We start from the raw sequence: 25,868 nt of genomic DNA, 5'->3' as shown, positions 1-25,868 counted from the left end.
CTCACATTTAATAAATACTCTTCAATGTCTAAGATACTATTAAGTGAGAAGAGCAAGTTGTTGAACTGTATGATCCTATTTGCATTTTTTAAAAACTAATACTGTAGAAAATATTATTCATTTATAGTTTCATAAATAGGGAAAATACCATTCTCTTTACCAGAATGACTTGGGGCCAGGTTGGGGTAGCTGCTGCCACTTTATATATTTTGCATTGTTTAAATGTTTTAAAAGTAAGTGTGCAACCTATGAAAAAGAAAATAAAGTTTAAAACAAGAAAATAAGAGAGAGTCTCCAAAATTATGTAAGCTTCAACTCCCAGAAATCCTAGGTCCTCCTGTGTTCATTCGCTGATAAATTTCAATTGTGTATTTGCATAATTGCTTCTTCTGGGGTTTAGGCATATAGCCGTCATTAGATTCTTAAGGAGGTCTTAATTCCAAAGGATTAAGATCATGGTTAAGGGAGAACACTCTTAATGACATAAAAACATATTCATGCTATATTGTTATATAAATTAGCAGATTACGTGCAGCATGAGTCCATTTTTAGAAAAACATGTCTTTATATGGATAAAAACAAGACTGGATGAATATACATTAAAGTTCTAACAACAGTTATCACTTGATAGTGAGATTATAGGTCATTTAAAATGTATTCTTTTTTTTTTTTTTTGAGGAAGATTAGCCCTGAGCTAACATCTGCTGCCAATCCTCCTCTTTTTGCTGAGGAAGACTGGCCCTAAGCTAACATCTGTGCCCATCTTCCTCTACTTTATATGTGGGACGCCTGCCACAGCGTGGCTTGCCAAGCAGTGCATAGGCCCGAACCTGGGATCCTAAACCTCGACCCTGGGCTGCCGAAGTAGAATGTGCAAACAACCGCTGTTTGTTAAATTTTCTACAATAAAAATATAATATTTTAACAAGAAAAAAGTTACATTATTTAAATTATCATAACTAACTTTGAAGGTTGTTGATTAAAAGTTATAGTATATGTAAAAGTAGGTTGTAAGTCATAAGGCACCTCCAAGGTTAATTGTTGTTTTTCAGGCTTTAAATAGCCACAGGACACAAGCACCAAAAGACTGCATTAGCCTAAAACCAAAGGTGGACATTGGAAAGGCTCATTCATACATTAATCTCTTCCGTCACAATCAATTTTGTAGACAACCCTTTTTAAAACAAAAGTTTATGCAAACATGAAGGATTTGGATTTTTTTTAATTATAAACAAAAGTCATGCAGAATTATTCTTGTATATTCAGCTTCAGTTTAAAAATAAGAAATAAATTTTCATGAATTCTTGAAGAAATATTGTTTCCTATTTTAGGACATGTGAGATTTGGGGATGCCTTCGCCCTCTTAGGACTGGATCAGGCTTTGATTCCTCTTATCACAGTGAGACGGAAATTTCAGGACAATAATCAATCAAATTAATGAAAGTGTTTATTTATTCTCTATCTGTTTCAGTCCCCTGGTTCAAGGTCCAAATCTTGGAGAGAGCTCAAGAGTGACTCGTTGGATGACAGAGAAGTCTTCATGGTGCTGTGCTGGCAGAACTTGCTGGAAATCCATCCTCTAGGGTGCTAAGGAAAGTTATTCACAGGGAGATGTCTCACCGGAGACACTGCACCATGAAACAGCCTGGAGAGGTGCCACCTACTGGCCACTGGGTGCTGGTGGTCAGTGGGTGCTACATAAGCCATGCGTCAGAGAAGCCACCCAAGGGGATTTAATGTTGGTATTTGTGTTGGCAGATTCGGCACTCAGCAGAAGCATTAGCCAAGTCAGCCTTAGTAAGCATGTGTGTGTTGTTAAGCCCATGCATAGTCTCCATCCCAGCCACCACAGCCACTTTGTTCAGAGGTTCATTGAGTAAACACTGGGGTGGCTAGGCAAAGTGACTGACATCTCAAAAAGCATCATTTTGTCCACCTGATAATTAAGAGCCTCCTCTGCTGTAGATGTCCTTCAGTGGGCTTTCATGTGGAACACAAATATCTTCAGAGTTTGTGCCCGTTCAGAGAGGTCCATCCACATACTTCTTCCCAAAACTTCCTTGTGATCAATTGTTGAATCCTGTTTCTTCCAAGTCCCTAGCCCACCAGCCCAACAAATAGCAACTGCCCATGAAGCAGTGTAGATCCATACTTCTGGCCATCTCTCACTCTAGATATGAACAACCAAATCTATTGTCCAAAGTTCTGCCCACTGGAAGGAGATTCCTTCACTCTGGTCCTTCAGGGTCATCCCTGAGTGGGGCTGTAATGCTGCAGCTATCCACTTTTGGATGGTGCCAGCTTATTGTACAGACCCCTCTGTAAACCAAGTTTGATTTTTTTCTTCCTCAGACCAATTGTCAATATATGCAACGTCCCAAAAATATCTGGGTATTTTCTATAACGCTTTCAGTCTTCCTCCTGTAGGTGGGAATCTTCAGTTTGCCAAAGGACTCTGGATCTATAATTCCTCCCTGAGAAACTGAGGCTTTCCCCTGGCCTTAGTGTTAAGTCTCTACAGATTCAACAAGCTTTAATTCTGGGCCACTGGTAAAAATACTTTTATAACTTCCTTTTGCATTGTTTGAGATTCAAAGTGACAAGCTTATACCTTGACTGTTTATAAAGAAATGCATCTTAAAAAGTTAAGGAAACGGGATTCTTAAATAAGAGGGATTTCAACCAAAGGAGTAGTATATGTTACTCAGTGAGACATTAAAATATCTTACAGGAAAAGACTCAGTGACTCCAGCCTGCCTTGCTTATGAACAATGGTCACAATGTGCTAGTATATTATTCCCATAAGAAGTAGAAAATTGCTACTTGGCTAGGGCCAGACATTTCAGGCCCTATTTGGGGATTTTCACAAGAATCCTTCATCACATAGGACAGCATAGAAGGAATACTTCTTTCCTTTGGGAATTCATTTCTCCTGCCCCCTGTGGTAGGCAGGCCCCCCCAAGGATATCCACATTCTAACCCCTAAAGCCTGTGAATATATTACCATACTTGACAAAGAGACTGTAGATTTGATTAAATTAAGGGCCTTGAGATAAGAAAGTTATTCTAGATTATCTGGGTTATTCTGAATTATCTGGGCCCAATCTAATCACGCAAGACCTTAAAAGCAGAGAGCCCTTCCTGGCTGTGGTCAGGGGAAGACGTGCCTACCGAAGACAGAGCAGAGATGCAACATTGCTAGCTTTGAAGGTGGAAAAGGGTAGCTGTGAGCCAACGAATGTGGTGGCCTCTAGAAACTGAAAAAGGCAGGAAAAGGGGTTCTAGAGCCTCTGGAAAGGAATGCAGCACTGTCAAAATCTTAATTTTAGCCCAGTAAGACCTGTGTCAGACTTCTAATCTATAGAACTATGAGCTAATAAATTTGTGTTGTTTTAAGCCACTGTGGTTGTGGTGATTTGTCACAGCAGCAATAGGAAACTAATACCATCTCCACATTGGCTATACACAGGTAACAAAAACTGCCACATCTACACTGACTTCCTAAACACACAGTACCTGCTCACTTCTAAATGTGATTATGCTGGGATTTTTTTCTTTTTAACTTTCCAGACAAAAAATGAAGATATGTTCTTTACTTCTGATTTGGCGAGTCTTATTGTTATGCAGTTATCATCTTACCAAGCCCCAACTCCCACTCCCAAAGTCAAAACACTTCATTCTCTAAGTGAAGATACTCTTACGGTAACCTGCATACAACAGGGGCTTAATTTATGTTTGCTGATGACTATGACAACAATAATCACTATAGATGAGTTTTCTCTAGCCATAAAGGAAAATAAAGTACAAAAACAAAACAAGAACAAAACACTTTTTTTTTTTAAGATTTTTTTTTTTCCCTTTTTCTCCCCAAAGCCCCCCAGTACATAGTTGTACATTCTTCGTTGTGGGTCCTTCTAGTTGTGCCATGTGGGACGCTGCCTCAGCGTGGCTCGATGAGCAGTGCCATGTCCGCGCCCAGGATTCAAACCAACGAAACACTGGGCCGCCTGCAGCAGAGCGCGCAGACTCAACCACTCGGCCACAGGGCCAGCCCCAAGAACAAAACACTTTTTAAAAAGATTCTAATAGATTGAAAACATTTGAGCTCTACTTCCATATATAAACCACAAATCGTTCCTTTAAATTAGTTGTTACACTTTACAGATATGCTTGTATACGCTCAGAATATCTCTGGAAAATGAACAAGGAACCACTAACAATGATTGCCTCTGGAGTGAACTGGAGGCTGTAGGAGGGAGCCGTCTGTTTGTTGAATACTATACTGCGCTTTTGATTATACCGTATGCATAGAGTACCTAGTAAAATAACTACTTGATTTTTTTTAATTTGAAGGTTTTATATTAGCTTTTATTTAGAATTTCATATAGAGAAGAGGCGTTTCATGAATAGATCAGCCCACACTCACGTATTACAGATGAGGAAGCTATGATGAGAACCAGTCAAGTGGCATTACATTGCGAACTGAATGTTTCAAAACTCCTCTTAAAAAAGAATGACGTATATGTGAGTGAACATGTATGTTTGTATCAACAGCTGGAATATCCTCTGAAAGTAATGGTGACTGTCTTTGGATAGTGCAAATGGTTTTTGTTTTCTTCTTTTTGCTTTTCTAATTTTCTAAAACTTGATAAGGGACGTCAGGTCACTTTTGTAACTAGAAGAGGAGCCATTTTAAAAACTTTCCAGGACTTGAGCCCAGCTCACCTGATTGACTCATTTTCCAGTTTCCTTGTAGCAAAGAGGAAGTCTCCCAGTTGCTACATATAAGAGAGAGCGATCAGAGAGGATGGCCTGCTGACGCTCTGGTCAAAATCTCGGAAAGGCAGCTCCTCACGCGTGGGTCTGGTCTTCAACATGGTGTGTCAAGAAATTTGAATTTTCAATCGGTGTATCCCAACCTTACCAGTTAATAGGAAACTAAGTGAGGTTAACTAAACTCACAAGTGGCTGAATTATACCCAGAATAATAATTTATTCACAATAAGGGCTGTGCTTTTCTGGTGAACAAAGAGTTCTGGCATTCTATTTCCAGAAGTTTGTTCAGCAGTGGTCCGCTTTCTTCAAACAAGTGTTTTGTTGGTTTGGTTTTGTTTTTTGTGGACAACCAATATGTAAAATGGAGAAAATAAAAATGCTCTGGTTGAAGATAGATGAAAGTCCTGCTCAGCCTCACGTGACCCTTCTCCTCCCTTCCCCAGATGTCCCCTAAGAGGGTTCCTTAGACTCCCCAGGGCTTTAAGCAGTACCATTTAACACCAGTTGATCTACTGTACCAGATAAATAAGCAGCAGTTTGTTTGGGGAGCACAGACCTGAAGCAAAGACAACTGAAGGAATACTAATCGTAGTTTCTGGAAAATGTCTAGCGAGTTTTTCCAGTTCCACAATAACACATCCCTCTCTGAGAGATGGGAATATAAATTTTCCTGACAGATAGAATCTCTCTGCCTTCAACAGCAGTAGACATCGGTGGACTGGTAAACCAGCTCTCTGAAAACAAAACAAAGCAAACAAATAAAAAGCTCCGGTCTATAGCAGTTGCCAATTTCTGTGGTTAAACACTCCCACCACAGCTTATTTCAAGCCACCAACAGAATTTAACAACAACTTGCAAAATTCCTGAACATTTAACAATCAGTTCTTATAAACTTGTACTGCCGACTGCAGCAGAACACTGCTAAATGAGTGCTCCGTGAAGAACACAACCTGCTGTTTCTTCTTGATTTGTTCATGCATTTAGGCTATAATATAGTTTACTAGGCTATAGCTTTCTTTGGTGATGTTCCTGTCTAAACGGTATATCTAGATCAATTTTATAAAACTTAGAGGTTTCCTGAATCTCTAACAATTACATATCTACAAACCATCTCTGCGTGGTTTCTGTAAAAGGTAAATTACTTGTCATGTGTTAATCCTTACTGGCTTTATTCAGAAGGCAACCAAGTTCTGAAAGTCCCACTATTTATTGACAGTGGTGATTCTGATAAATTGTAGCCATCCCTCTGGCGTGGCGATGATTGCATACCTTAAGGGCCTTTTCCTCTCTTATGAATCATGCTACTGTTTATTCCTGGAAGCAAGATGGACAATTTTTAATAAACGCTGTGGTCACATGGCCACAGAAGAATTGGACCTGAACAAATAATTGGAACAAACAGTCCCAATTAGTTTATTAGCCATAGGTCCTACTATCATACTGAGGAACTGGATGACCAGTTCTGCTTCCATGACAAGGTAGCTCCTGGTTCAGTTTTCCACACAATCATGTAAAATTACCATCTTATGCAGAATCACAAGCACTGTAAAATATTTCTATTCATCTCATAGGCCATGTTAGCGAGCATTAGTAGCTGATATGAAGTAAACTTAAAATAACCACCTGCCTTGGGGCTGGCCCCGTGGCCGAGTGGTTAAGTTCGCGCGCGCCGCTGCAGGCGGCCCAGTGTTTCGTTGGTTTGAATCCTGGGCGCCGACATGGCACTGTTCATCAAACCACGCTGAGGCAGCGTCCCACATGCCACAACTAGAAGGACACAACTAGAATACACAACTATGTACCCGGGTGCTTTGGGGAGAAAAAGGAAAAAAAATAAAATCTTTAAAAAAAATAAAATAACCACCTGCCTCAAAATATCTCCAATTGCAGGTACATCAAGTTACCTGAAATGCTCAGCCTGCGAATCACTCATTTGAGGTAAATTCTAATTCTCCAAAGGAACTTATAGCTATGAAGTATTTGACCTATGAGAGAGATGCCTTAGCAGTTTGAAACACAATTTTTAGATACTTATGAATTTAACGAAAAGGAAATATGCCACAAAAGAGAGGTTATCACGAAGGAATGGGAGGAAGGCTCAGAGCTTGGGAGAATGCCATGCGAAGGCTCCAGGCAGAGCTGTTATCAGCCACAAACACACATTCTTTTACCCACCACATAAGAGAGGGCCAAAATAAAAACTGGAACACCAGGCTTATGGCAAGGAAAGGGGTTTATTTTGGGTGATGTCAGCCGGGAGATGAGAGTAAACCCTCAAATTTGTCTCTTCAAAAGATGGGAGGCAAGGGTTTTCAAAGGTTGTGAGGAATGTGGCTGCTTGTAGGGAGGAGGAACATGTAGCCTTGCTGGTTGGCACCTTCCCACCAGCCTGTGTTTGGCCTTGTGAGGCTCCTTGCAGAGAGGTGGATGGTGAGATAAAAGAATCCACAGATCCATGTCCCTGGTTGTCTGCCTCTGTGATGGATGGTGAATTCTGGTTTAGGGGAGGAAGACAATTCCTCTACCATCTAGGTCCTTCTTGCTGGTCTAAGGATTGAATTGACATGAGACAGAATAACAGAAGAAAATCAAACAAAGCTTTATAACATATATACATGGGAGAAACCCAGAAAAACTGAGTATCGGGCCAGAATGGGTGAAGATGTCACCTTAAATACCATCTTCAGCTAAAGACAAAGGAAGATGTTGGGGGTAGAGGTTTGGGACTTTGAAGGGGAGGAAGACAATTCACATGGAGATGGAAAAGCAGAGATTTGGTAAACAGAACTTTGATAAGAATGGGCTTAGCAAGGACCCTCACAGTCTACTGATACCCAGAGTTATCTATGGTGACAGCCTGTCCTGGGGACAGGACGTCTATCTTGAATTCTTTTAGGCAGTTAGGGGGAAGGTCAAAGTTTCTTTTAGAGTCTCTTGTCCTTAACCAAAGAGACACCTTTTAGGGTGATCAATTCCGACCCCCTACGCTGGTGTCAGGAAGCTGAGGAGTTGGGGTCTGGGAAGTTTCAGCTTCTTGCTATTCTCTGGCTATCAGTTTCCCCACAATAAATTTCAAGAACCAGTTACTGGAACTGGAGAAGCAGGGGAAGGGGCTGGGTGCTCTTGGTTTTAACCCCATATATGCTGGGTTTAATGTAGGGGAACCAATGTCAGGGCCGGCATCAGAGCAAGGCACAGTGAGCTTTGACAGTGAGTTGAAGCCCACAGTAGGAGGAGGTGAAGGGCTGGAAGACAGACTTTAATTCTGTGGCTTTCCTTTTGTTCTACTGCTGGCTTGGGTTCTAGCACATACGTGATTCTGGAAAACAAAACACAGCATTCCCTTTTCTGAGTGAAGTACCTTAAATTCCATTGGCATTGCAGCTGAAGCTGAAAAGGGCGTGAGGACACTGTGAAGACTCCCCAGCCGGGTACAGAGCCCTGTCCTCTACGAATTAGCAGCAATTGTATTAGCCAACAGATGATACCCAGAAGGGCACCGGTGTGTAATGCGATCAGGTGTCACTAACGGTCACAGGAAGATGAGAGGAGGCAGTAGCTAAAAGAGGCGTTTGAGCTGAGACACACAGCCTGAAGCAACTGGCAAAATCAATCCTTCCCGTCAGTCTTTGGGAGACTCCCTTGTTGCCAAGAAGGGTTTAATTCAATTAGCAAAGAGCTACGGGAAAAAGGCTTGTGCAACCTTGAGCCTGGCTGGATATCCTTAGCACTAAAGCCAAGTTATTTGGGGAGGATCATCATAATTCACTTGCTTTAGCACACATGTAAGCCCATCCTGGACATGCTCCCTGAAGCTCAAAGAAATGCTCTGTCCCACATCCTGTGTGTCTGTGTGTAACTTTCCATGAAGCTTATTACTGCTCCCTATGCCCATCTCTCCCCAGCTTCCCACTGTAAACTCTCCTCCCACTGAATTGGCTGAGCATGTCACTCCCAACAAGTCTTTTGTTTGTCTGTTTTTTTGAGGAAGATTAGCCCTGAGCTAACATCTGCCTCCAACCCTCCTCTTTTTTGCTGAGGACGACTGACCCTGAGCTAACATCCATGCCCATCTTTCTCTACTTTATATGTGGGACGCCTGCCACAGCATGGCTCAACAAGTGGTGCATAGGTCTGCACCCTGGATATGATCTGGTGAACCCCAGGACACCGAAATGGAACGTGGAAACTTTACCCCTATGCCACCGGGCTGGCCCTCCAACAAGTCTTAAGTCATACCATCCATTATTTAATCGGCCACTGGGAGAGCATCCCCTACCAACGCCCTACATGATTGCTGGATACCCCTCACAGTGTGTTTCAGCATTGCGGGCAAGACCCTGGAAATTTCTCATTTCACATGAGGAGAAGCTGAGACTCAGAGAGGTTAAGTAACTTATTCATGGTCACACAGGTAAAAAGAACAGCAGCCATAATAGCTATTATTGATTAAGCATTTACCATATGCTGAAACTGTGCTGAGCAATTTACATACATCATTAACTTAGAACCAGAAATCTAGGGCTCAGCTCTGGTGGTAGTGCTCTTTCCACTATATATAAACTATAATTAGAATTAACATGAAAAGTGCTATAGTACAAGTCAATGTAAAACGCTGTGGGGGTGCACAGCAGCTTTATTCATAATAGCGAAAAAACTGGAAACAATCCAGATGTCCATCAACAGGTGAATGATGAAACAAACTGTGGTCTCTCCACATAATAGAATATTACTCCCACAAAAGGAACAAACTACTGATACAGACAACAACATAGACAAGTTTCAAAAATATTATCCTGAGCAAAAGAAACCAAGGGCAAGGCAGTACATATTGTTTGATTCCATTTATATGATATTCTGGAGAACACAAATCTAATCTACAGGGACAGAAAGCAGATCAGTGATTGCCTAGGGCTGGGGGAGGAGGGCAATTAACTGAAAAGAGCATGAGGGAACTTTTGGGGCAATGGAAATGTTCTACATATTGATGTGGTGGTAGACACACAGGTGGATACGTTTGTCAAAATGCATTGAGCTGTACGCTGAAACTGGGCACATTTCAGTGTATGTAAGTTGTATCTTATTAAAGCTGGTTTTTAAAAAAAGAAATCACTGGTAAAGGAAGAGGGAGTGACTAATTGCCCAGGGCAGATAGGGAAGGCTAGACAAAGGAGGTAAATAATCTAATTGGGCTTTGAAGGATGAATAGGAAGTCACCAAGTGGAGAGGAAGAAATGAGTGGGAAATGGAATGACGCGCTTTCCAGACATAAACAAAGGGGCAGGAAGTTGGGGACCCTGGACTTAGAGCATTGTGAAAGTACCTTATAGTGGTGAAGAGGAGCCATCTCTACATGGAGCTAGTGGGAGAAACTCCGACTCAGTATGCGCTCTAGGGTAAGCCGCGCCACCTCTCTGAGCCTTGGTTCTCTCCTTTCTAAAACTGAAGCACCAGAAAATAAACAAACACACTGAAGGGCTGGGCTAAACAATCTCTAAGGTAGTATTTCCAAGCAAGTGTGCTAAGTAACATCAGTGTGACAGGAACGGCTTTTGGGCAGGCTGACAGTCATTTGCTTGCCCCCGTCTAGTCACACTGGCATGCAGAGGTATTGAACCCTCAGCCCTCAGGGCAGCCGGAGCCCCTGGATCTGCCACTTCCAGCCACAAACCTTCCTATTCCTTTTTCTTAGTATACAGTATATATACGGATTTCTATGAAAAACATGAAGATCCCTTTCAGAACTAACATTCTGTGAATCTGTAAGAGTAGCATTTGTGTTTTCCAGAGGAAGAAGTTCCAAAACCCTCAGGAAGTAGGCGTGGGAGGCAATGAAAAAGACCAAATGGGGGGTTTTCTTTGGAGAGTCTCAGAAAGGCAGGAAAGATGCTCACAGCAAAGGTAAAGAAGTTGCAGGTAGTTGTAAGAAGAGTTGGCCTTTGGAAACACATTGATATTTTTTGCACCTGAATAATACAGCTCCTCATACAGATCTGGCATAAGGTATATGTTCAGTAAAAGATGAATGAATATATGATGTTTACTAAGGGATCACCGGGTACTACGATTATACCTGTAACCTCAGAGTTCCCTTGGTAAGTCTTGAGCTAATTACGTATATCTGTTGCCTTCACTAGACTCTGAGGACCTCTTGAGAGAGGACAATTTGTTTTACAGCACTTAGCAAAGTGCTTTGGATACAGAATACACTCAAGGCAAATTTATTGAGTTAAATTTAATTTAGAGATATCAGTTTGGAGCACTTCCTGCTTTCAAAAAAATTGCAGTGCATAGAGGGGAACAAGGTTAACCAACTTTAATAATTATACACATTACATTTATTATCCTGACGAATTATGTTAATATGCAAGTAATTGTAAGAATCCTTACAATTATTATTAAACTGTAGAAGCAATTCAGTCGTGCTTTCATTAATACACTTTCATTTTTACCTTTCTTAGCTCTCCTCTGTCTAAAATTGATATATTTTTCCTATTTGATGGGAGAGTTCTCTCCTTTTCAAAACCACGGTCTTCTTGCTGTGACTGGCGAGCTCCTCTCCCGCTGGGTTTCAGCTTGATATCTCCTGAGCAGAGACTGATAGGATAAGGACTTAGGGCGGGATTAGTGAGGGAGCGATGGAGAGTGAGATGGGGGAGCAGGAAAATCCAGTAAAAGACCCACTTATTGGTTGGTTACGCTTATGAGCAACCGGGGCTCCCTCCGCCTGGGAACCGTCTGATGAACCCTGTAGAATGTGCTTCAGGATTGTCCTCTAAAAGGATTGGAGGCTGGGGCCTTTTCCCACCAGCTTCTCTCCTCTTTTGGTTAAGGGCTGCCCTGGTGCACACTCCAGTTCTCCCTGAATGCGGTCAGAGCGAGCTCCCAAACCTACCAAGGAAGCCCCGAGGCAGAACGAGAGGTGGAGGCCGTCCAGGCGCTTGGGAACTGAGCGCTAGAGGTGCGGTTAAAATCAGACGGGGCTCACCCGGAGAGGCTTTGCCCTTACGTCACCTTGCACAACAATATTGATCAGCTTCAATTTACTTATCAGGACACATCATTGTGTATCTTTCTTCGCGAACGTCTAACGTTTTTGGAGCTGCTGCGGCTGGATTCTATACTGCAGCGCTCCTCTGCAGAAGACCCCGCCCCTATTCTGCATCCGGGCGTTTCACGCGCAGACTCCGCTCCCAGGGCTGACGACGGCGTGGAGGCTCCGGCCGGCCAATCAGAGCGCCGCGTTCCCGACCGGCCACTGAGCAGGGCTGAGATATTTTCTGGCGCTCGCGCGGTCCTCCCAACTGCGGCGTCACGTCTGCTGCCCCATGGAAGAGCTAGTTTGAACACTGAGTCCTCACTTGGCAAACAGAGCCCGAACCGTGAGAGAAATTGGGTTTGGCGACATTGCTTGAAGTCCTAGATAAAACTTCCTGGGAAGCAAGCCCTGTTTCTGAACTTTTTAAAAAAAATCCCATGAATTCCCCTTTTTGCATAAGCCAGTTTGGGTTCAGCATTTCAATTCAACTAGAAGGATTTTGTTATACCGTCTTACTCTCCTCGTGGACTCTATGTCTCATGAGGCCAGAGACCTCTGGTTCATTCACGCTTGTATAAGCAGATATCTATCTGCACAGTGCCTGGCACACAGCGGGTACTCAGTAAGTATTTGTTGGCAATTAATTCAGCTCCAGCTTTGAGTAGTGTAAAATACAGTTATCCTGAAAATAGTGTGTCATTAAGGTGAACTGTATCTGTTCAGGACCTGGCAATTAGGTTCACACATTTTAACTGAGGAGGCTTTAATGAAGGGACTATTTCAAGAGTGCTTTCATGAAAGGACCAAGCAAGAGATGTTGAAGCATCTGGAGCTTGCAAGGGTGGGAATCTATTAGCGTGCCTGGGCCTGAAGGGAGAAGCGGAGCAAATCGTGTTATCAGAGCTCAGGGAGAGCACAGCCAGGGAGGAGGAGCCGTCCTGCAAGAGCTGGAGCTGCAAGAAGGAAACTGCCGCGGTTAACACCTCGGTGCCCAGCGGGGAGGAAGGGGAGGAGCTTGCATCCTGACTTCTGTCTGCTCCGTGATTCTCAGACAAAACGCAACCAGAAGTCAATCTATATTGGAGACTGGGTGACACAGCTCCTAGAGGTAGCCTCCAGGAATCCGGAAAAAGGCAAAGAAGGGCAAGAGAATGGATCTTGGCTGGTCAAATGGAGACTAGCATAAGTATCAAAGAAAATCCTGTTGAGAGAATAAAGAAAATAGACCACAGAGAAGAGGAAGTCAAATATGATAGAAATCTTTCAACCAAGTCAATGCTGTTGCACTTCACTGTCATATTTTTTCTCCTTGCTAGGTATGCTTGTCGTCATTTTTTCCAGTCGAGCCTTATTATGCCCTGATCTTCCTAATGTTGTCTTTGTGTGTGTGTTTTATTGATATAGAAAATTTCAAGCATATATAAAAGTAGAGGGAATGGTATAATAAACCATTATGCCACTCAGCATCAACAGTTAAAAGCTGACAAATAGAAATGGCAAGCAATAGGATATATTGGAGTATATGAGGAAGCCATTTAGTATAAACCTTTCGGCCTGGCTTTGTTTTTCCAAAAGGGCCTGACATGGCTGTTGAGCACGCATCGTATATCTGCTTTAAACATTTCCTATGGCAAGAACAAATGGCCTTAGGATAAAGGTGCAACTTCCCCCGCATTGGCATTTCCTTAAGGATGAGCATCTTTCCTTAGGCTAGGAACTGATTGCTGTACTCACCTTTGACCACCCACCTCACCTGTGACCACCCGGCTTGAGACAACAGACTGCCACCCAGCGGTGTCCACGGAGACAGCGACCTACCTGCTGTGTCCATCAATCGCCATGCCGACAGAGCAGTCTTGCAATGATTGTAAAAGGGACATTTCAATCATATGTGAAACATCCTTTTTGGGGGTATATAACCACTCTGTGCACCCCACTTCTTCGGGAAGAAAGGCCCCACGCCATGGCCCTCACATTTTAGGTCAGAATAAACTCACCCAAATTTTTATTTATAGATTGGTTATGGCTTATTTTCATCGACAAAGCTCATAGGCAATCTTTCCTTTTCTAGAATCCCATCTGTTCTCCCCACCCAGATTATTTTAAAGCAAATCCCAGAAATCATACATACATATTTCAGTAGATATCATGAAAAAGGAAGATTCTTTAAAACATAAGTACAATATCATCACACCTAAAAAAATGAAACTGCTAGCACCAAAATAGCAACAAATACACAATCAGGTTGCACAGTTTCCTGTGAAACAATTTTTGTAAACATTTTTTGCACTTTGTTTTTTTATCAGAAGCCCAGTAAAGTCTGCCTTAGTCCCTTTGGGCTGCTATAACAAAAATACCATAGACTGTGTGGCTTCAACAACAAACACTGATTTCTCACAGTTCTGGAGGCTGGCAGTCCAAGATCAAGGCGCCAGCAGATTCAGCGTCTGGCGAGGGCCTGCTTCCTTTTTCATAGACAGTCGTCTCCTCTCTTGGTTCCCACATGGTGGAAGGGGAAAGGGAACTCTCTGGGATCTCTCTTATAAGGCACTGATCCCACTCAAGAGGCTCCCCGCCTTGTGACCTAATCACCTCCTGAAGGCCACCACCAACATGTGAATTTTGAAGGGAGACAAACATCAGTCCATTTATTGCAGTTGGTTGATATGTCTTAACTCTCTTAATCTTTAGGTTTCCCCCCTTTTTTTTAATGCCTTGCAATTTTTTGTTAAAGAGACAAGATTGTTTGTTTCTGCAGGGCTAGATTTTCTGATTTCATCCCTATGGTGTCATTTAACACCCATTCCTCTGACCTCTATGCCGATGCTTCAATTTAGAGTCTTGATCAGATTCAGATATGATGTTTGTTTTTTGGGGGGCAAGACGATTTCACAAGTAGTGCTGTATATTCCAGCAGGAGGCCCATGATGTCTAGCTGTCTTTGTGTGCATGTATGTGTTTGCAATTGATGATGACCGTTACCTAGATTGATTAATTCACTAGAGATAGAAAAATGGCATCATTCTTCTTCATTTATTAGCTGGAAACATCTATAAAGAGAAACTTGCCATCATCAACTATCAGGTTACCTTGTGGTACAACTAATATAAAAAAGACAAAATAAATGCTTGATTCTTTGCTTAATTACCAGTTTTTAAAATAATGACTTAGTTTGTGAGCATCCTCCAAAGATGACCAATGGTATTTTTTTCTTTAGCGTCATTATGAACTCAGGGATTTTAAACATTTTTGATGTATTTTAATACCTTGCAGTTATTATTCTAATTAATGCTCAAATTTCTCCATCTTTGGCTGTTGTAAGTCTATTCAAGTTGGTTCCAAGTTCCTTTTTCTTTTTTTTACTTTACTAAGTGCAGTGTTCTATAATAACAGTATATATCCTGTATTATGAAATAATTTTTCTTGAGGTATAGTTGATATGCAATATTATATTAGTTTCAGGTGTATAATGATTTGATATTTGTATGTATTGTGAAATGATCCCCACAATAAGTCTAGTTAACATCCATCACCTCACATAGTTACAGAGTTTTTTTTCTTGTGATGAAAAGTTTTGAGATTTACTCTCTTAGCAACTTGCAAATGTGCAATGCGATATTATTAACTATAGTTGCCGTACTGTTCATTACATTCCCAGGACTTATTTATTTTATAACTGGAAGTTTGTACCTTTTGACAACCTTCACCCATTTCACCCACCCCAACCCTCCACGTCTGACAACCACCAATCTATTCTCTGTATCTATGAGCTTGGGTTTTTGGGGTTTTTTTTCTTTTAGATTCCACATATAAGAGAAATGATGTGGTATTTGTCTTTCTCTGACTTATTTCACTTAGCATAATGCGCTTAAGCTCCATCCATGATGTTGCAAATGGCAAGATTTCATTCTTTTTGTGGCTGGATGATGTTCCATAGTGTGTGCGTTTATATATTTATATAATATTTTTATTTATATTTCACATTTTCTTTATCCATTCATCTGTCGACAGACATTTAGGTCGTTTCCATATTCCAGGTCCCTTGATACAACCCTAGTAGTCTTTAATAGTTTTCTTGTGGTCTGGTGTTATAAGATATTCCAGCTTCATCTTTTACTTTTCTTGCCCCAGACCTGGAAGCAGCCATCTCTCCAGGGAGTCCTAGTGCTGATTCCTACTCATTTGAAAATACCTAGGAACAATGACCACCTGGATAGCAGTGAGGACCTGTAGTGGCCAGATCATGGTCTCAAAATAGCAGTTTTTAGTAGATAATTGTTTCCAGGTCTTTTAAATAGCGCTAGGAAATTATGGTAAGTTGCAAAGATAGGCACAAATCCCTCTGCGTCCTGTATGCAACATGCCTCTTTGCAACGCAAGTTTGACTGCCCTCCTGTCTTGACGTGGAATCTATTTTTCTAGCCCTCAAATCTGGGCTTGGCCTTGTATCTTGTCTTGGCTAATGGACAACAGCAAAGGTGACAAAAGCAGAGATCTGACACGCACATGGGCAATGAGGGCTTGCTCACTGTAATGTTGGGGAGAAGGCTGAGTTAGCGTCCTTGAGGAAAAAAGCCCAGCTGGAAAGAGGCACTGCCATCCTGGCTGTCGCAGCTGAGGCCCCAGACGTGTGAATTATGCTATCCTTCACAGTCCATCTCCAAACTAGCCAGCCCAAACCAGAAGAACCACCCAGCTAACCCACAGAGTCATGAGAAATAAAAATGTTTGTTGCTTTAAGCCCTTAAACTTTGGGGTGGTTTGTTAAGCAGCTAAAGCTGACTGATACAAAAATATGCATTTTAAATATAAAGTATATCACGTTTTTCACCTTAATACTTTGAATTATAATCCAAATCTACAGGGTTTTTACTTAAGCCTTGTCTTCTGTTGAAACTTCTTTCTCCTACTCCCAAAATTCTGATTTTAAACAAAACGAACGTGATTACTGATTTGTTTTATCTCAAACTACACATATAAAGGTCTCAGAATAATAGCACTGCTCCTTCCTCTTGGCAGGTTGGGTTCTCTGGAAGCAGACACTGAGATGGAGCTGGGATACAACGTGAGAAAGGACGGGGCAGGAGGCAGGACGGGCAGACTCTGCCCCTGTCTACCGCAGCCCCCACGATATGATTACTGAAAACAGTTTAGGATTATTTTTATAGTTCTTTTTGTCCTTAGGATATATACCTTTAAGTATATGCAGCCAAATTACTCTATTTTAAAGACATTTAGGATAATGCCTCTCTCTGTAATTATGCCATCAACTGGATCTGTTTTCAAGTTTATTTGTTTATATTTTTAATTTTAAATTTAATCTTATATTATGATTATGTAAAACATTTATATGGTTCCAAAACCAAATCTATGAACAAAACGTATTTGAAGAAATCTAACTTCTTTCTCTGTCCCCTCCATTCTCTCCCCGCTTATAGGTAACCTATTTTTAAATGTAATGGTTCATCCTTCTATTTTATTGTTAATTTTAAATCAATTCACTAGGTAATTTTAAGTAAAATAAATGATTTTATTTGGTAATTAGAGTAACTTTGTTAAGCTTTACGTTTGCCTAGACCTCCATAGTTGACAGAAGTCTTCTCTGATACGTGATGCATTGTACAAGGGGCTTCCAGAGGAAAAAGTGCTGTTAGGTCTTTTCATGGGACTGTTCTCAAGGGAGATGTGATTTTAAAAGACACACATTCCCTTCTCCTGAAAAGTATAAAGACAGGCAATCCGTACTTCTTGCATCCAAGTCATCACACTGAGCTGTGCATGCCAGTGTAGGGGGTGAGCCTTCTGAAGAATGCAGGTTAACTAACGCTTCTTCCCAACTGTGATTTGGCTCAGGCCCCTCTGTTCTTTCTTGGTTCCACTCCAATAGCTAAATTAAACGAATAAGAATTTGTAATTCACTTCCACAACGCAGCACATACAATTTGGAAACTGGTTGCTACGTGCTGTGGGGGATAGAACAGAAGGCAGGACCCAATGCTTGTCTCCAGAAGCCAGGAATCAAGTGGATTTTTTAAAAACATTGCAACAACCTCCCAGCATTTTTGTTCATTGAAAACAGTCTCACTTTGTGTAGAATTTATATTTTCTAGGAAGCTTCATCATATGTAAGACTTTGAACCAGAGTTTGGGAATAAATTAAAATGCTTCTGCTTCTTTATTTCTCTTCGGGTTGATTGCAGAACAGTCACCTTCTGACTTGAGGGTCATAACCGTGGTTCTGGAAAGCCGCCTCCGTGGTTCTTCAGCATTTCTGTGCAGGGTGATAGCAGTGAGGTAATGCACGCAGCTCCCTCCAACACAGAATGTTCCACTGTGAACAGAGCCTAGGGGAAAACAAGCTAGGCATGCTGTCAGAAAGACTTACGGAATAGTTCCACAGAGCTGCCGCTGTTTGCCCTCTGAGGGTTTTAAACTGGAATCTCCAGAACCTCTTCTAAATCAGAGCTGGGTCAAACGATTTCACGAAGGATCTACAGGAAAAAAAATGAACTCACTAAATAATTTTTTATTCCATATCTCATTTCTAAAACCTCATAATTAAGAAAGAAACTGAAGAAAAGGTAAAATTATTTTATTTTTTTCAATGTTGTTAACTCTTTAGAAAGTTAAGGGTGAAAAGGTCTGTCACTATAAAATATAGGGTCTGTGGAAAGGAAGGTATTGTTTTGGTTTTTTAAAGGAAGTAATTGCAAATACACAGTTGAAATTATAAATCCAAATCGCATGATCTTATAAACATTCACTTTCTAGCTGCTACAGACATAAAAGAAATAGATGAGAATACTAATGCTATTGCTCACTATATTACTAAATGTCTTCTGAATTTAGCAAATACTTACCTTGTACTAGACCAGGGGTCAGCAAACTATGGCCTGTAGGCTAAATCTGGCCCACTGTCTTCCTTTAGGATCTTAAAAAATACTATCCTCGTTACTATTTCAGTTTTTTCATAATCTGCTAAATTTTTTTTTTTTTTGGCAATCAAAGAGCTTAACTTTCTGGCTAGCTCACTTTGATGTGTAGGGCTTTATGTGCATGGGGTCTGTAGTGAGCTGCAGATCCTGCCTAAGAATGGTTTTACATTTGAAATGGTTGGGGTGGGCCTGGCCTGGCTGCCAAGTGGTTAAATTCAAGCTCTGCTTCAGCGGGCCAGGGATTAGCTGGTTTGGATCCTGGGCATGGACCTAGCACCACTCATCAAGCCATGCTGAGGCAGCATCCCACATAGCAGAGCCAGAAGGACCTACAACTAGAATATACAGCCATGTACTGGGGGTGCTTTGGGGAGAAGGAAAAAAAAAGGAAGATTGGCAATAGATGTTAACTCAGTGGCAATCTTTAAAAAAGAAAAAAAGGAAATGTTGGGGAAAAAAATCACAGGAAGAGTAATCGTTCATGGCACATGAAAATTATATATGCAATTTAAATTTCAGCATCCGTAAGTAAAGTTTAATAGGAACCTTACCACGCCCATTCATTTACATATTGTCTGAGTCTGCTTTTGTGCTACAGCAGCAGTGTTGAATTGTTAAACAGAGACCGGATAGCTCACAAAGCTTAAGACGTTTTTTTGTCTAGCTCTTTACAGAAAAAGTTTACCGACCCCTGTACCAGGCAGAACAGGGGTGAAGGATACACTGATGGGTCATAAAAGACAAGATCTCTTGCTTCATGGAATTTACCACCAAGATACTATATGTTTTAAATCTCACAACAATTCTAGGGGAGGAAGTATAATATTATCTCAGTGAAGTAACTGAGCCATGTTATTATCATGGCCACAAGGCAACTGAAGAGCAGAGAGGTTAAGAATCTTGTCACAGTCCACAGAGGTGGCTGAGGGAGACGGGATCTGCAGCCCACTCCAGACCCCACGCTCATGTACTGCTGCCCACCAGGGGAGATGGCTAGGAAGCTAAGCTCTGTGAAGACAGTGAAGTAGCAATGGAGATATTATTCTATCAGTAGACTTTAGTTTTTGGAAAGTTTTAGATATACAGAAAAATTGAGCATATAGTACAGAGAGTATCAATACACTGCCCCACCTCTGCACACAGTCACCCCTATTAGGAGCATTTTACATTCGTGTGGTACATTTGTTATAATTGGTGAGCCAATACTGATGCACTATTATTAACTAAGGTCCACACTTTATTCAGATTTCCTTAGTTTTTCTCTAATGTCCATTTTTTGTCCCAGGATCCCATCCAGGGTATCACATTACATCTAGTTGTCGTGCCTCTGTAGGGTCCTCTTGGCCATGACAGTTTCTCCAACTTTCCTTGTTTTTGATGACGTTGATAGTTTTGAGGAGTACTGGTGAAGCATTTTGTAGAATGTCCCTCAATTTGAATTTGCCTGATGTTTCTATCACAATAAACAGACTTACGGGTTTGGGGAAGAAAGACCACAAAGATTAAGCGTTATTTTCATCACATCATATCAACAGTGTAGACAGTCAACATGATTTGTAACTGTTGATGTTGACCTTGATCACCTGGCTGAAGTATTTGTCAGATTTCTCCACTGTAAAGTTATTCTCTTTTTCCCCTTTTCCATACTGTATTATTTGGAGGGAAGTCACTATGCACAGCCCACACTTAAGGAGTGAAGAGTCATGCTCACCTCGTTTAGGGTGGAGTATCTACATAAGTTACTTGGAATTTTCCACAGGAGATTTGTCTCTTCTCCATTTATTAACCTACTCAAACATTTATTTATATTAGTATGGACTCATGGATATTTATGTTAAACTTTGGGTCATAACTCAATAGTATTTTATTTATTTTGTTCCTCAGATTTTTCCAACTTTGGCCATTGAGAGCTCTTTCAGTGATTCTTGTGTCCCTTTGAAATATTCCTATAAATGTGTTTTTCTTGTTGTGATTTTTGAGAGCTTCCTTACTTTCTGGCACTGCAAGAGGTTCCCGCCTCCTTTTGTATATTTCCTGCCCGGGTCCTAGAATCAGCCATTGCTCCAAGGATCCTGCTTCCTTCTACTACATAATGGTATTAGAAACCAAGGTCTTTTTGCTACCAGAGTGTTGTTTCTCTTAGGCCTTCCCAGCTGTCAGAGCAAAGAAATATGTGTTTGTATACTAATCTGTGTGTGGTAGGCCGAAAAATGCATGCCCCGCCCAAAAAAGATATCAATTTCAAATCCCTGGAACTTGTGAATGTACATTATCTGGGGAAATGGTATTTGCAATTGTGATTAAGTGAAGGATCTTGAGATAAGGAGATAATCCTGGAGTATCTGGATGGGCCCTAAATGCCATTGCATGTATCCTTATAAAAGAGACACACAAAAAGGAGGAGGCAATGTGACCATGGAGGCAGAAATTAGAGTGATGCAGCCACAAGCCAAAGAAAGCCTGAAGCCACCAGAAGCTGGAAGAGGCAAGGGACAGGCTCTCCCCTGGAGCCTCCAAAAAGAGTGCAGCCCACCGATACGTTGATTTTAGACTCCTGTCCTCCAGAATTTTACTTGTTTTAAGCAACCAAGTTGTTATGCAACCACAGCAAACTAAAGCACCTGCGTGTACACGTGCACATGTAAATATTTCTATGTGTGGTCATTTGTATCCACAGGAGTTCTTCCTGATGTCTCCAACTCTAATTCATTACCACATAGATCATTCTAGCCTCCTGCCCTTGCTTTAAATTCCCACTTCAGCAATGAAAAACCTGGCTCCCACATCTGTCATCAATTTACTTACTTGTTCAAGTCCAGTATAGGAGTATAGCAGTATCAGAATTCCCATTCCCTTGGAGGAGGCAATTGTATCGACTAGAGTACAGTACTGTGTGAAGTTCCCTTTGCCGTTTGCCTTACAGACTCCATTTCCAAAGTTATTTAGGTCAGCAGCGGGCCCCACCCCTGCTCCCCTCAGCAAGGTTGTTTCATGCATTTGCGATGCAGTTAGGTTCTCTAGAGTCTGCATTTTTCCCTGGTATCCCTTGACCTACCAAATGGATTTTTAAATTTGCATACATTACAATTCACTCTTTGTGTTGTAGGTCCTATAGGTTGTGACAAATGCGTGATGTCCTGTACACGCCACTATGGTATCATAAGAATAGTTTCGCTGCTCTAAAAATGCGCTGTGCTCCACCCATTCATCCTACCCCCTCTCCAAACCCCTGGAAATCACGGATCTTTTTATTGCTGTCTCTACAGTTTTGCCTTTTCCACAATGTCATGTAGTTGGAATCATACAGTATGTAGCTTCTTCAGACTGGCTTCTTTCACTTAGCAATATGCATGTAAGTTTCCTCCATGTCTCGTTGTGGCTTAGTAGCTCATTTCTTTTTATTGCTGAGGAACACTTTGTTGTATGGATGCACCACAGTTGTTTTGGTGTGCTTGCAGGTTTTTCAGCTCAAATGGGTAAATACCTAGCAGTGCAATTGCTGGATGGTATGTAAGACTATATTTAGTTTGAGGATATTATTTTTATAGCTACTCTTATTCTAGAAAACAAAAGTATTTCATTGATAGCCTTACTCTTTTTTTTTTTTTTTTTTTTTTTTTTGCTGAGGAAGTTTCACCCTGAGCTATGATCTGAGCCAATCTTCCTCTATTTTTTTTTTTATTAAGGTTATAAAAGTTAACATCCCTGTGAACAATCTTCCTCTATTTTGTATGTGGGTCGCCACCAGATCGTGGCTGACAAGTAGTGTAGGTCCGCGCCCAAGATCCAAACCCATGAACCTGGGCCACTGAAGCGGAGTGCATGAACTTAATCACTGTGCCGCAGGGCCAGCCCAGCCTTACTCTTTCAGGTAAGAGACCAGGCACTATGTTTTACCATCTGATTGTCTTCTCTATGTCTTTTTATTCTCTATGTCATTTTAGTACATTAGCAATAAAATCTTAGCCATTTGAAGACCAATTTGAAATAAGAAAAAACTCAATTAGATAATTTTTAAAAATAGTTTTGTTACTTTCTTATATGTGGAGTTAGGAAATTAACAGCCAAGTTTACACTGACTAATAAAGTTCCTATTGACTAATAAAGGAAGTGCTTTTCACTAACAGATAAGAATTATCAAATGTAGTACAATATATGTAACTGGATTTGAAAACTGTATGAAAGCAATTTGTTTATTAATATATGTCTAACATCCTTTTTAGCTTTATAAGGATTACAAGCTTGCCCCTTCTCTCCCCTACCACCAACAGCATAACCTGTGTCCTACAGTCTGCTCCCATTATTTCCCGTATGTATAATTAATATTATGTATTTCTTCCTTATCTCCTTGAAGCAGGGACTAGAATCTTTTTAATCGTAATTCCTAGCCCAATGTCTCACATATATTGGCCACTCAATAAGTGTTTGTTAGGAGGATGGATGGATGATCTTGAAGCTAGAAGGAACTTTAGTTATGAGTTAGGACCTCTTTCAGATAAATAACCATCATCCCAGACCTTGTCTTGACTATCACATATTCTAAGTCAGTGGAGTTTGAATTAATAAGAAAACCGTTGAAGAGTTTGTGACTGTACCCCCAGCACCTTTTACATTTGACTTCCACTCAGTATTTATCGTTTATAATGAATTCAGTAATGCAGTCAAACACAGCCTGTACCACACATTCCTCGACTGCAGGAAGGTCAGCACAGCACCTGTAGTGACTGAATACTTGAACCAGATGCCTGGGCTGACAGGATTCCACAAAGACCAAGCAAGCCAGAAAGTTTCTGCGAAAATGGAGGAATTTTCAAAAGCCAGAGAAATGTGAGATTAATGAAAAGAGAGAGATGTGGAAGATCCTTAAAGGCCTTGTAGCGAGGATAAGGGAAAACCACAGCAGAGGAGGGAAGGTAAGGCTGGAGAGCAGATGCAGACAGGCTCGCATCTCAGCTGAGGCTAGCAGCAGCGGAGGGTTCACCTGCAGCAGATTCAGTAGCTGACCTTGACTGCGCACGTAAGGGGTGGAGAGACAAATACTTCATTTCAGGGTTTCTCAAATTTTAATGTGCACGCAAATCACCTGGAAATCTTGTTAAACTGCTACTTCGATCCAGGGAATATTGATAAGATCTTGATACTGACTCAGAAGATCTGGGATGCGGGCCAAGAGTCTGATGTTTAATAAGCAATCAGACGACACTGCGCTGCTGTCCACGGACTGCAGCTTGACTAGCAAGGCTATGTTTGACTGAATTTCAACTGAAATTCATAAGAACCCTCTACATTTGGCTGTCTAATTAAATGCATAGATTAAATTTTCTGATATTAAGCAGAAATAGGGACTTAAGATAGAAATTGTCTGCTTTTAAGAGAATAAAAAAGTTACATTTTTATACACCTGATTTTATGACTTCAGAAATCTAGGCTCACTACCACCATTATCCTTCAGTGTCCAGTTCAAATACACGCTCCTCCCTGAAGTCTTTCCAGATATTTCCCTTGTCGGAATTAACTATTCCTTTTCTTGTCTTTTTTTTTTGCTGAGGAAGATTCACCCTGAGGTAACATCTGTTCTAATCTTCCTCTTTTTGCTTGAGGAAGATTCATCCTGAGCTAACATCTGTGCCAATCTTCTATTTTGTATATGGGTCCCCACTACATCATGGCCGCCAGCAAGTGACGTAGGTCCACAGCTGGGATCCAAACCTGGGCCACCAAAGCAGAGTGTGCCAAACTTAACCACTAGGCCACAGTGCCTGCCACCAGAATTAACTTTTGAGAACTCATTTGTCATGTGTTGTGGACTGAATGTGTCCTCCCAAAATCCATGTTGACATCTAATCCCCATTGTGATGATATTTGGAGGTAGGGCCTTTGGGAAGTAATTAGGTTATGAGGGTGGGGCCATCATGAATGGGATTAGTATCCTCATAAGAAGAGGCCAGAAAGCCAACTTGCCCCTTTTACGGCCACGTGAGGATGCAGTGAGAAGTCAGCCACCTGAGCCCAGAAGAGGATTCTCACCAGCACGCGACCATACTGGCACCTAATGTGGGGCTGCCAACATCCAGAACGATGAGAAATAAATGTCTGTTGTTGAAAAGCCACCCGGTTTATGGTATTTTGTTATAGCAGCCCAGGCCGACTAAGACATCATGGTACTTTTAAAGCTCATTTTAGTATATATTCCATATATTTCATGCATCACAGTTGTTTACTATAAAGGCAGAGATGTGGTTATCTCTTTTCTTTGTCCCCAAGCACAGTGATTCATAGAAAAGTACTTGGTGATTGCTCCTTGAATTGAAAATGTTGTTTTAAAATAGACTAGTGATAGAATGAAAATAGTATCTCAAAAGCTAAGTGCATCATAAAACCAAGCATAATCCAAAAACATTTGAAAAGACAAGAATGAAAACAGTGACTGTTGGCTGGGAACTTTAAGCAACAGAAGAAATTGTTCTCACAGTTTGGGGGATAAAGATGATTAAGCTGAAACAAGTCCAGAGCTTTTTAGGTAATTAAGTATCTAACTTTTAGGACAACTAAAAGACTTCATCTTCAGTAAATCAAAAATTACTTTGTAAAAGTGTTGGCAAGGATGCGGACAAAAGGGAATCCTTGTACACTGTTGCTGGGGATGTGAATTGGTGCAGCCACTATGGAAAACAGTATGGAGATTGCTCAAAAAGTTAAAAATAGAACTACCATATGATCCAGGAACTCCACTTCTGGGTATTTATCCAAAGAAATCAAAAACACTAACTTAAAAAGATATATAAAGGGCTGGCCCTGTGGCCGAGTGGTTAAGTTCGCGCGCTCCACTGCAAGCAGCCCAGTGTTTTGTTGGTTTGAATCCTGGGCGCGGACATGGCACTGCTCATCAAACCACACTGAGGCAGCGTCCCACATGCCACAACTAGAAGGACCCACAACGAAGAATATACAACTATGTACCAGGGGGCTTTGGGGAGAAAAAATAAAATCTTAAAAAAAAAGATATATACAACCCCATGTTCATTGCAGCATTATTTACAATACCAAGACATGGAAACAACCTAAGTGTCCATCAATGGATGAATGGATAAAGAAAATGTGATATATATATATATATG

The 25,868-nt window shown here is 41.2% G+C and overlaps 2 long non-coding RNA genes across 2 annotated transcripts; one reads left to right on the top strand and one right to left on the bottom strand.

Moving 5' to 3' along the window:
* Nucleotides 1-6,991: 6,991 nt before the first annotated feature.
* On the bottom strand, nucleotides 6,992-11,952 carry LOC111770134 (uncharacterized). Its single transcript, XR_002803091.2, has 4 exons — nucleotides 11,672-11,952; nucleotides 11,229-11,373; nucleotides 10,100-10,218; nucleotides 6,992-7,323 (listed from the first exon to the last, which is right to left on the bottom strand). It is a non-coding gene; the product is annotated as an uncharacterized lncRNA (long non-coding RNA).
* A 6,180-nt stretch (nucleotides 11,953-18,132) lies between these two features.
* Nucleotides 18,133-24,860, top strand: LOC138920425 (uncharacterized). The gene is made up of 2 exons (XR_011431580.1): nucleotides 18,133-18,396; nucleotides 22,437-24,860. It is a non-coding gene; the product is annotated as an uncharacterized lncRNA (long non-coding RNA).
* The last annotated feature ends 1,008 nt before the right edge of the window (nucleotides 24,861-25,868 follow it).

The sequence above is a fragment of the Equus caballus genome, chromosome 23 (assembly GCF_041296265.1).
Source record: "Equus caballus isolate H_3958 breed thoroughbred chromosome 23, TB-T2T, whole genome shotgun sequence".
Taxonomy (NCBI): domain Eukaryota; kingdom Metazoa; phylum Chordata; class Mammalia; order Perissodactyla; family Equidae; genus Equus; species Equus caballus.
Note: the sequence above shows the minus strand (reverse complement) of the source record. Positions and strands in the feature narration are given on the sequence as shown.